This window comes from Mauremys reevesii, linkage group 6, assembly GCF_016161935.1.
Source record: "Mauremys reevesii isolate NIE-2019 linkage group 6, ASM1616193v1, whole genome shotgun sequence".
Lineage (NCBI taxonomy): Eukaryota > Metazoa > Chordata > Testudines > Geoemydidae > Mauremys > Mauremys reevesii.
In genome coordinates, this window is record NC_052628.1 from 62,716,514 (window position 1) to 62,729,220 (window position 12,707).

The 12,707-nt window shown below is 39.6% G+C and overlaps 1 long non-coding RNA gene across 1 annotated transcript in view; it reads right to left on the reverse strand.

The window, feature by feature from the left end:
• The window catches only part of LOC120408451, a 28,467-nt gene extending 17,091 nt beyond the window's left edge, over positions 1-11,376 (reverse strand). Inside the window, exons 1-2 of the long non-coding RNA XR_005600696.1 lie at positions 10,685-11,376; positions 6,998-7,100 (exon numbers count right to left, since the gene is read on the reverse strand). This is a non-coding gene — a long non-coding RNA (uncharacterized LOC120408451). The remainder of the gene's footprint in view (positions 1-6,997; positions 7,101-10,684) is intronic.
• Positions 11,377-12,707: the final 1,331 nt, after the last annotated feature.

Here is a 12,707-nt window from a genome sequence, read left to right on the forward strand (position 1 = left end):
CCTTCTGCTTTTAGGGTGCACTGAGGTCACATTTTGAAGCTTTCTCCATAGCTACAAGGGTGAGAAACTTGCTTTTTCTTTAAGAATGAAGACTGAAATAATCACATATCCACTTGACTCCAGAAGCTGGGGCTTTAAGGGAAAAAAATAAGCATAGAATCATAGATGATCAGGGTTTTAAAAGACCTCAGGAGGTCATCTAGTCCTATCTCCTGCTCAAAGCACGACTAACCCCAACTAAATCATCCCTGCCAGGGCTTTGTCAAACCGGGCCTTAAAAACCTCTAAGGATAAAGATTCCCCCACCTCCATAGGTAACCCATTCCATGAGAATCATGACAAAATCATGAGAGTTGGTATCACGGCATTCCCTGGGGATGCATAGTGCCCAAAGATTGTGTGTGGAGGAGGTATAACCATGAGTCATCTCCCATAGCCCTAGACAGTAGAGCCGAGCAGCCAGATGTGGGTATGCAATAAGGGTAATCCCAACAAGCCTCTCTGTACCCAGTAGCTCCAGAAGTAATTCTGCCTCCCTGTTACAAAATGCTTCTCAGTGCTCCATATTGGGTGCTGTAGCTTTGCATATGTTCTTACTATAGGTTATGGCTAAAAACTGGAGCTCCTGGTCTGGGAATTGAAACCGGATATCGTAGGAATAACTGAAACATGGTGGAACGGTAGCCATGACTGGAGTACAGGTATGGAAGGGTATGTGCTGTTTAGGAAAGACCGATGCAAAGGTAAAGGTGGGGGAGTAGCATTGTATATCAATAATGAGGTGAAATGTAACGAAATAACTAGCAATGCAATGGATAATACGGAGTCTGTTTGGGCAATGGTCACATTGGGGAAGAAAACTACTAGAGCCTCCCCTGGGATAGTGATTGGGGTGTGCTATAGACCGCCGGGATCTAGCCTGGATATGGATAGAGAGCTCTTTAATGTTTTTAAGGAGGTAAATACTAATAGGAACTGTTTGATCATGGGGGACTTTAACTTCCCGGATATAGATTGGGAAACAAATGCTAGTAATAATAATAGGGCTCAGCTTTTCCTAGACGTGATAGCTGATGAATTCCTTCATCAAGTAGTTGCTGAACCGACGAGGGGCGATGCCATTTTAGATCTGATTTTGGTGAGTAACGAGGACCTTGTTGAGGAAATAGTTGTAGGGGACAACCTTGGCTCGAGTGATCATGAGCTAATTCATTTCAAAATAAATGGGAGGATAATCAAAATTGCATCTGAGACTAAGGTATACAATTTCAAAAGGGCTAACTTTACTAAATTAAGGCGACTAGTTAGGGAAGTGGATTGGACTAACATATTTAGGGATCTAAAGGCAGATGACGCCTGGGGTTACTCCAGGTTGAAGTTGCAGGAGTTGTCAGAGGCATGTATCCCGAGAAAGGGAAAACGGCTCGTAGGTAGCAGTTTTAGACCGAGCTGGATGAGCAAGCGTCTTAGAGGGGTGATTAAGAAAAAACAGAAAGCGTACAAGGAGTGGAAAATGGGAGGGATCAGCAAATAAACCTACCTTATTGAGGACAGAGGGTGTAGGGAAGCAGTGAGAAAGGCAAAGAGCCGGGTGGAGATGGACCTAGCGAAGGGGATTAAAACCAATAGCAAAAGGTTTTTTAGCCATATAAATAGGAAGAAAACCAAGAAGGAAGAAGTGGGACCGCTTAAAACTTTAAACGGAGTGGAGATTAGGGATAATCTTGGAATGGCACAATATCTGAATGAATATTTTGCCTCGGTCTTTAATGAGGCTAATGAAGGGCTAAGGAATAGTGATAGAGGGACTGATGGGAATGAAGATATGGGGGTAGACATTACGGTATCTGAGGTAGAAGCCAAACTTGAACAGCTAAATGGAAGTAAATCAGGGGGCCCGGAAATCTACATCCTAGAATATTAAGGGAATTGGCGAGTGAAATTGCAAGCCCATTAGCGATGATTTTTAATAAATCTCTAAACTCGGGGGTTGTACCGTTTGACTGGAGATTAGCTAATATAGTTCCTATATTCAAGAAGGGGAAAAAAGTGACCCGGGTAACTACAGGCCTGTTAGTTTAACATCTGTAGTATGCAAAGTCATGGAAAATTTTTTAAAGGAGAGAGTGGTTACGGAGCATGAGGCTGATGGCAACTGGGACAAATTACAGCATGGATTTACGAAAGGTAGATCGTGCCAAACCAACCTGATCTCCTTCTTTGAGAAAGTAACAGATTTTTTAGACAAGGGAAATGTGGTGGATCTAATATATCTTGATTTCAGTAAGGCGTTTGATATGGTACCGCATGAGGAATTACTGATTAAATTGGAAAAGATGGGGATCGAAATGAAAATCCAGAGGTGGATAAGGAGCTGGTTAAAGGGGAGACTGCAGAGGGTCGTATTGAAGGGGGAACTGTCGGGTTGGAGGGGGGTTACCAGTGGAGTTCCTCAAGGTTCGGTTTTGGGTCTGATTTTATTCAATCTATTTATCGCTGACCTGGGAACCAAGAGTAGGAGTGGGCTGATAAAGTTTGCAGATGACACCAAGTTGGGAGGTATTGCAAATTCAGAAAAGGATCGGGATATCCTCCAGGGAGATTTGGATGACCTTGTAAACTGGAGTATTAGTAACAGGATGAAATTCAATAGTGAGAAGTGTAAGGTTATGCATTTAGGGATGACTAACAAGAACTTTAGTTATAAGCTGGGGACGCACCAGTTGGAAGTAACGGAGGAGGAGAAGGACCTAGGAGTCCTGGTTGATCGTAGGATGACTATGAGTAGGCAATGTGATGTGGCCGTTAAAAAAGCTAATGCAGTCTTGGGATGCATTAGGCGAGGTATTTCTAGTAGGGATAAGGAGGTGCTAGTCCCATTATATAAGGCATTGGTAAGACCTCATTTGGAGTATTGTGTGCAGTTTTGGTCTCCCATGTTTAAGGATGAATTCAAACTGGAACGGGTACAAAGAAGGGCCACTAGGATGATCCGAGGAATGGAAAGCCTGTCATATGAAAGGAGACTTGAGGAGCTCGGTTTGTTTTCCTTAACCAAAAGAAGGATCAGAGGAGATATGATTGCACTCTTTAAATATATCAGAGGGATAAATACCAGGGAAGGAGAGGAATTATTTCAGCTCAGTGCTAATGTGGACACGAGGACAAACGGATATAAATTGTCAGTCAGGAAATTTAGGCTTGAAATTAGACGAAGGTTTCTAACCATCAGAGGAGTGCAATTCTGGAACAGCCTTCCGAAGGAAACAGTGGGGGCGAAGGACCTTCATGACTTTAAGATTAAGCTAGATAAGTTTATGGAGGAGATAGTATGATAGGATAACGGGCTTAGTCAATAGGTCAATTAAGTGCCACACTGGTAATTAGTACAATGGGTCAATGATAGGATATTGTTAGCCTTTTTCCAGAGGGTATGGCTGGAGAGTCTTGCCCGCATGCTCGGGGTTCAGCTGACTGCCATATTTGGGGTCGGGAAGGAATTTTCCTCCAGGGTAGATTGGCAGTGGCCCTGGAGGTTTTTTGCCTTCCTCTGAAGCATGGGGCAGGGGTCGCTTGCTTAAGGAGTGGGTGGATCGGCTTATGTGGCCTGCATCTTGCAGGAGGTCAGACTAGATGATCATAATGGTCCCTTCTGATCTTGAATTCTATGATTCTATAAAAGGCTCAATTCAGCCTTTGGAAAAATATATCTAAAAAACCTTTTAAAATACTGGTAACTATGCACTGTCCCTCAGCTAAAACAGATAGATTCCACTTCTGCAGCAGAAGAAGAGAAGCTAAGGTTCCCTTCCCTTCCCTTCCTCCTCCCCCCCATGCATATTTTTTTTGTATGCATGTAAAATGACTCAGTAAAGTTTGGGCCTGAATCTGTAAAAAATCATCTGAACACAATCAGTAAAATTTGTGGGAGGTGGTGAAAAATGGATTCATAAGCCCAAATACGAAATTCAGCTCTGCCCGAAAGCATTTAAAAAATACTTTACTGTTTAAAAAAAATCTGGTTTGAAGTTATAGGAAAGCAAAGAGAAAAAAAAAGTTAATGCTTTTGGAAGCTTTATTGCTTTATTGAAACCTCATAACTAAAATATAGCTACTTTTTAAAAATGAAAATATTGGTTGTTAATCTGCACTCTTCTTTATGCCCTTTTGTTCTTCAAAATACACGGCTAATTAACCAGCCAAGTTATTAACATATACAAAAATTAGCAACTGCTCAAGGGTAAATGTTTCAAATCTATTTTCATAGACAATCTGCATTAAAACATTGTAATAGTTGCATTATATGGCTTTATTCAGTAGGGTATCATGTCAAAAGTCATGCGAACTCTTACATTTTCATGGCTTTGAGGTTCTATTTTAGTTTTTGTATGTTTGTTTTGTAGTTGTTAAAATGAGGAAGTAACCTATAAAAATGCAAGTACATTAAAAGGTCCTCGCATTAACTCATCTGATTGTACCTAATTATTGAGTAAGAAAGTAAAATTCTGCTGTCCTGCACAAAGTCTATGTGCAACAGATATACGATGACATATACAGACACAAATATATGTCTGTATCAATCTGCAAACTTCATTCTGTTTTGTGAATGCCAAATTGATTGTATACTGTGCTCTTCACTTTTGCAATGTAGCCTCCATTTTGAGCTAGGGCACCCAGTGGATGTCAAGCAGCCTAGCAGAGGGGCTAATAATGGAAAATATTCCCGGAGTCCTCAACCCAGATGGTCTTCCATTCAAATAGATCCACCCTAAAACAATAGGCTGGATGAAGTCCAGAGGGTTCTCTTTTCACAGCCTATACCCCAGGGGGAGGGGAGAGGGGGAAGAGGACCTGGTGGTTAGCAACTGATCACCTGATGTGGGGTTTGAAACTGTTTGAGGGGTGATCTCACAGAGGATGCCAGAACTCTATTTTAGGACGAGATCATCTCAAGCCAGGGGAGCTTTCTTTCATTGGTCATCCGTCGTCCAGAGCAGCAAGACTGAGTAGGAGGATGGGATGGGAGTGTAACAGGGTCTTGGGACCCTAAAAGGGCACTAACAAGAATCCAAAAAGGTCTTGGAGTGGTAAAGACAATGGAAGAAAAAATATGCCTGAAGGTATTTGTTCCTTTTGCCTCGATCTGTAACTCTTTTCCTTTGTCATTGGAACAAGTGTGTCCGGTTTAGAAGTTACTCTGCAAATTCTAAGTGCTCCCTTGTTTAATTAATGGGTTAAAGAGTAAACAGGAATACCATGAAAGTGAAGCTCTGGGTAGGGAATGCTTACGCTACTAAGGAGGCTTGAGAAGTCAGCACAGGTCTTGAGGGCTAGAGCCACTGGATTGTGAAGTCCCATATTCTGTACCCCAAGATTGTGACTGTACTAAGAGACAGTGTCTGGATACTGCTCAGACCAAGAAGGCTTGGAGGCATGTGGGATCTAAGGGTTAGATCCAATATTACAGACTAGTGTCTGATTGCAAGAGGGAGCTCAACCAGGACTATAACTCTGTGTAAAAGTATAAATGTTGGAGTAAGAAGGATGGAAATCAACTTCCTAATCCACATATAGGATATTAGACACCAGCATAGATATGCTACATGAAACCGTTAGCTGTAATATGGTGACCATGGTCCATTTCACTGACTCTCTTCTTCACACAAGCACACACATCTGATTGAGATTCTGTGCTGTCTAAGAGGCAGCCCAGGATGAGGGGGTCCAGGGAATCTTTAGTCCAGCTTGTTGCCCTCTTGACCTGTGCTACTTCAAGGCTGGGTAGGCCCCTGGCATAATTTAGATAGAGCCAGGGGTATTTCTAAGTTATGGAAGACACTGCATGCTGCAGCCCTTCCCCCACCACTCCCTTCCCAGTCACACACTAGAGCCATCTTCCACAGTGCCTGGACCAGGGGAATCTGCCCCTAGATCCACTTCACACTACTTTTTTACCTGGCCAGAGCCTGTCAGTGTTACTTTTTACCCATGATAAAGAGACTGGAATAGGGTAATGGCCATGTCATCTGTAGATATTAGACCTAAGCAGAAAAACATTTCTTTCCACTCCCTATTTCATTTGAAACAATTGATACTGAATGCAGGTTAGTTGAGCAAATGGAACTTAATTAAAACATGTTACTGAATTGTTTCCAGTCTAACAACCCCACATTTCCTCTTTTCCTGGTGTCCTGTCAATAAGAGTCTTTCCATGGGACATAGGCCCTGACTCTAGTTCCACTATTCATGATACATCTTTTCTATTTTACAAACATTTGAATATATAAATTAAAAACAAATATTTTATGCTCAGTTCTTCACTCCATGTCCCTTTGGCCAGAAATTGCTAACACATAGCCTTAGTTGGAGTTTTGTCTTTACCACAGGTTCCACTGGTTACATAGTCTTTGGTTTTCTCAACAGACAATCACACCAGGAGTGACCTATCTCTGTCTCCTTGTCCACCTGTCTCTGAGTGTGGCAAACTATCTATCTCTCCCACTGAAATTCACCTCTGTATGGTTCTGTGTCTCTCTCTTCTGTGGTTATCTCTGTAGGCTTTCTCTGGCTGTGTCTGCTGTCTTATAAGTGTTTCCTGTTCCTTCAGATTACTTGTCACGCAGGGTTTTAATCTCCTCCAAATCTGAGTAGTAGTCCAATATAATCAAGACCACTTTCTTCTTGAAGGTAAATGTCTGCTTCCACCTTTCCCAATGGTTTGGTGGGCACCTCATATGGTAACCATCTCTTTCTGCTGGTGGATATCACACATCTGGCAAGTGTCAGACCCTTCTATCAAAGAGTGGAGTTCCATCCACATTTCTGTACATTTCAAGCCCATCTAAGATGCTGTCAATGCCCGGGGGTGGGGGGGCATATATTTTTGCATGGCATCCTTATGTAATGAGACAGAGACAACAGCTCTCTGTCCTCAAAGTATGATTCTATTCTGAACACTGAGCTCATCTCTAATTTGAAAATATGGTTTTGCTCTTACCGGTACTTGGCTTTTGTCTTCTGGCCACCTTGCTAGTGTCATTTGCTTGACAGCCTGTAGTTGGATGACCTTTCTGTATCCTCTTTGATTTCCATCAGCTTCACTGTTGAAATTGGGAGGCTGAATCCATTAATATGCTGCACTATGTCCTAGACCCCTTCCCCAACTGAAGTGTATCTATCTGTCTAGGAAGTAGTATCTGAGCATCTTCTTAGTTAAAGAAAGAGCAGTAACAAACTTCCTCTCTCTTTCTTCCTTCCTGCTTATAGGAATAAAAACTTGAATAGATTATGTAGACACTGTTTTTTGTGAGTTTGTGTGAGAGAGACAGAAGAGGGAAAATTAAACTGAAGAAATGGTTACATTGTGGTTTTAGTCTTTTGCAGGGTGGGCAGATGACAGGGGAATCTCAATCTGAATGTTTATTTAAAAAAAACAAACATGCATTTGCATGTAAAGACGGATGCATTTGCAAAAATTTGAGGCATATTTTCCACAGGTTAGGTATTCCTTTTGAAATTTAGATATTCCATTCCTTATCCTAAGAGCATGAAACTTAAATTAGGTTTATGCATAAATACCTTGCTGAATCATATCTCTGTATGCTAGCCCCAGTGATTGTAAACCCTACCACTTAACTCACGCCTATAGCAGATAGATCTTTATTTCATACCATAGGGGCTTGTGTTTATGGCGCTGAAAATGCCACTAACTACTATTATGCCTACGTGTATATACAGCCACAATGCATCGCTCTTGTTCAACACATGGTTGAGCAGACAATGAAATATGGATTTCCCTAAACAATGACTTTAGGTAATAACACCTAGTTTTTTCATCAGTAGATCTCAAAGTGCTTTTCCTATTTTACACATGGGGATATTAAGGCACAGAGAAGTGAAGTGTTTTGCCCAAGGTCACCCAACAAGCCAGTAGCAAAGCTGGGAATAGACATCAGGTATCCTTTGCCCACAGTTAGGGCTCTATCCACTAGGTCATACTATCTCACTCCACTAGGATACACTGCCTCCCAAATATAAGATATTCTTCCATATACTGATGCTACTTTTAACTTTTATTAATCTCCTCATCAAAGTCTGTGCTCATAAAATGCTTCATCCAAGTGGTTTATTGCCCTTATGCATAATTACTTTTTAATTAGGATTTAACTGGAAAAAATCCTATTGACTCATGGCCCCACTAGGATTACTTTTCTGCAAACAGTCCTTACATTTTTTGTATTAGTTATAAAAATGTTTAAAAAAAAAAGCCATAAATCTGCCTGACAAACTCAGTCCTTCAAAGCACAAATTTCAAAAGTATTTGCCAGCCTCACAAATCTAGGATGATTTTAACTGCAAGTTGAACTAAAGTCATTGTTTAGGTCAGGTTTGCTTTCTCCTCCTCTGACTTTCTGGTGATTATAATGTTCTTTCGGGTCTCATCCATGTATGCACACCCACACCATCATCCCTTCAGCTTTTTAAGGCTTTTAAAATAATATACCGCAGAAGTGCTATTTTCAGTGATACATATCCTACTGCCTATGTCCCTGCTATCAGCCTTTCTTGACTCTTTATTCCATCTTACTCATGCTCAGAGCACATTCAATCTCTTCCTTCCAAAGGGCACATTTTTCTGCATTTTTCCTTTTGTAAACTCACTCTTCATTGGGAGCCTAATGAGTACCTTATGGCTCAGAGATGAGCACTGAGTGCACCAGGTGAATAAGATCATTAGCTTTTAGTTGTTTTAATTGTTCACCAGAGTTCGTTAACCCTGGCAAAGTGTTTGCTGTGGCTCTATAAAATACTTCAGTGTAATGAAAGACAAACCACTAGCCAAGGGGAAATCACATTCCCAGGGGCTGTGCAATGCATCATTCTGATTTAGTTTAGCTGCTAATTGTTAACCCAAAAAGAATATTGATTGGAAAAGTTGCTGGCACAGTGCTTACCTCTGTGATTGTTAGCTTTTAACCCAATTTATGTACATCTGATCATTGCTTTAAAACTCTAAAGTACCAGCTATGATAAATTGGAATTTATTTTGTTAAATACAAATACTGCCAGAGAGCAATTGTCAGTTAAGAAATTAGATTTAATTTCCCTTTGTGACTAATTAGATGTTAGCATCCCTCAGTTCTCCGTGTGCATATAATTAATGTTTCTAATCAAATATTTCTTCATGGGATCTGTAGATGATACTATGGGCTTTGTCATCTGCACTGATAATTTGGGTTTTGGTCTCAAATATTATTCTTCTCTTCATGGAAAACTTTAGTGAAATAAATTGTTTGCTGCATTACACTAATGGGATTTCTAAATGCAAATGGTATAAAGTAAGAAAAGATTGTGGAAGTATTTAAGTTGTTAGGAGTTTTGGTTTGGAGACAAATAGTCAACTTGATATCAACATTTAAAATAGTTCAGCAAGATCAGGAGATTATAACCAGGGATAACAACTACGATTAAAAAAATCTATAGATCTGCCATTTTTTCAGTGCATAGTCAAGTCACACTTCATATCACTTAAGCATGAAAAGGCTGATATGATGATTAAAGCTCAAAATTTTAAAATGGTGTATAGGTCCTCTTGGGTGAGAAGATATATAAAGCTCAATTTGATACTGGCTTACTTCATGATTTGCTTTGTACTATATATCTTTCCTAATTTTTTTAACATAACTTTCTTTGTGATCTACTCAAAAGATGCTTCTTGAAAGCACGGTGTTTCCATAATGTTGGGAAAGGAAACTAATTCCATAAAGATTGGAAACATTTAAATTCTAGATTTGGAAGTATATCCTATATTTATATAGTGTTTTTCATGCTCACCCTGGAGTACAGGAAAGTACTTTACAAATTCTCTGTGGATACCAAAGATCTCCCAGCAGCAAAGTGTAGCCATCCTAATGCAGCTGTTTAACAATGCACAGCAACATTGTGGTGTAATTTCGGATAACTTTATTCTCACAAAGTAGATCCTACTTTCACAAGTAGTCCCATTAAAGTCAATGGGTCTAATTTTGGAGTAAGTTGCTTCTCAACATGAATAAGGGTTTCAAATCTGGTCCTATCTAGCTGAATGCCAAATCCAGTTGAAATTGTAGGAGAAATTTAGGCAGGCAGGATTCCATTATTCAAATTGGATTCTTGCAAAAATGCTGAATCAAGCATCTCTATTTTTGCACAAAATTCCATTGCATCTCTATGTTTAAACACTGTTTACAAGACTGTGTAGGCATATTTTGTGCAGCATCCACTTGCATACAACTATTTTTGTGTGCAAAGCAGGTAATTGTGTGAGAAACTGCCTGCCCTATGTGTAAAGTGCCAATTTGCATGTGCATTTGCAGGATTTGCACATGCAAAAGTGTGTGCATGTGAAATTTGTCCATAGAGTTTCACAGAGTACTTTGAAAATGTTGCCTTTATTGAGCACAAGTAGTCAGGATCTTAGTTTCATTATGTTTCACAGTGTTTCTAAAAGACAAAGCCAATAGTATCCTCTGCAGAGCCAATGAAGAAATATTTGATTAGAAACATTAATTATATGCATAAGGAGAGCTGAGAAGCACAGTGACAGCATCTATGAATTAATAAAACACCAGCATAATCAAATTTCAGAGTAATTCATCTATACACTGATCTGCTGGCACATTTAGGAGCAAAACATTTGACTCACTTTTAAGCAGAGATGAGTAGAAAATGCCTGTCCTGTCCCATGCATGCACACCAGTGGAAGTTGATTAGACTGTTTATCAGGTATTAGAGATGGGCAAAACAGCTGTGATGAAAATAAGAACCAAACCAATTTTTCCTTAAAAAAATAAATGGAACTTAAAAAAAACATTCAGTGAAATTTCTAATTTTAATTTTCTCTTTTCAATCTGCTCTCCACTTCCTGGTAAAAGCTAGAAAAGTCAAAATAGCATTTTTTTCTTGTAGCATTTTCAGCACTTTCAGTTCAGGTCCATAGTAGATGACAAAAGAGAACAAGACTTATTTGATTATGCCAGAACTACAAAAAAGATTAATTTTCAAGGACTCTCCTTGCTCTCCTATCTTAATAAAGCTGATTCCCAGAATATTTTATCCTGCTGATGCTCCAGCAGATAACCTCTAAGGCCCTGAACAAGCAAAGCATATGAGTAGTCCCACTGACTTATTTAGGCATGTGTTTCAATGCTTTGCTCCATTATGGCCTAAACCCTCAGCTTCTCTGTCTCAATATAGATCCTGCCTCAATATTTTTTGGCAGGAGTGGGGCTCTTCTCCCCTTCCAGATGCCAGGAAGATGCCCCTCCCTCCATTTTATTCCCACCCATGCCTGTTCCTGAGGGCAACAGCAACCATCACAGCTTCAGATTTTGCTTGCTGTTCATCACCTGCCCATTAAAATGGCTAGCTGTTTTGACTATAGGGTGGGGTTTCTTCATATAAAAGTGTGGGGGCGTCAGGGCAGCCAAACCAAACTAAATTAACATGATTGTATTTTCAGCATACCAAGACTGATCTTTTATTCTCCATAACCCTCACTTATCTTAAAAGGGAGGGTCAACTAAAATAAAATAATAGTAATAATTAATAATGGCTTAATCTAAGTTAAATGAGAACTATTTTACCTTGTAACAGTATATTAATAACATGTTAAATTACAGTTGGGTTTTTATTAAATGTACAATGTTAATTACTAAATTTAATAATTCTTACTTGATCAGTCACAGATTAAAGAGCTGTGTCTCAATGAAGGTAACCCATTTATTAATGTATAGATGTAAGCTCTTGTATGGAATGAAACACGATGCCTCAACATGTGTTTTATTAGATCTCTGATTTAGCATAAAGAGATATAAAAATATATGTAGCCAGCCAGTTTCCTTTTGAAAAGACACCTATAGAGTCTGAAAAACAATATTTGTTCCATAAATTGTCTAAAATAAGCAATACTAAATAAACTGGGCCAAAAGCCACCTGGTTTGGTAGCACAGGAGGAATCACTGTGTTTTGCTAATTCCACCCACTTTAATCAAGCCATCTTCCTTTGGGAAATGTACTGTCATAAAGATGGAAGAAATGCAAATCTGGAGACATATTCTTTTTAGAGATTGCCAGGCCACCAGTACATCTACAGTTTAGCCGGCAGATTGCTGTCATCCTCTCAGAGATAAATCATAAATGTCAGAGATCCTCACTGCAATCTTATAGGATCATGAGGTTTCAAGAGGTAGGATGACTCATCTTATAGTTTGCCCTTATTTGCTGCTTAATGTCCCCATGGCCCATCTGTACTAAAGGTAAGAAGTACTTGATAGGTAAAGTATGGTTTTAAGCAAAGGATCAGGCTGAAACCTGAACTTCAGCTTCCATAGCCCTAAACTGATTCCCCTTTTTAAATTCTCAACCCCTATTTCAGCTAAAGGCTGGGGGAAACACAGGCCAGGTTTCAGGCTACTGTGAACTGAAATCAATAGCAAAATCAAAAACCAGCCACCTTCATAAATCATAAAGGAGCAGTAAAAGGCACAAACAATGTATTTTTTTCTTTGCAGTTAACCTTTAAAACTGTTTAAAATGGATAGTACTGAATTTCTACTGACTGTTAACTACCACACAGGAGACCATTTCTCATAGGAAGAAATGCACGTATTTGCTATTATATTTTCTCCCTTAAGGTAAAAATTAAGTGTTCATCAGTTTTCAATAAT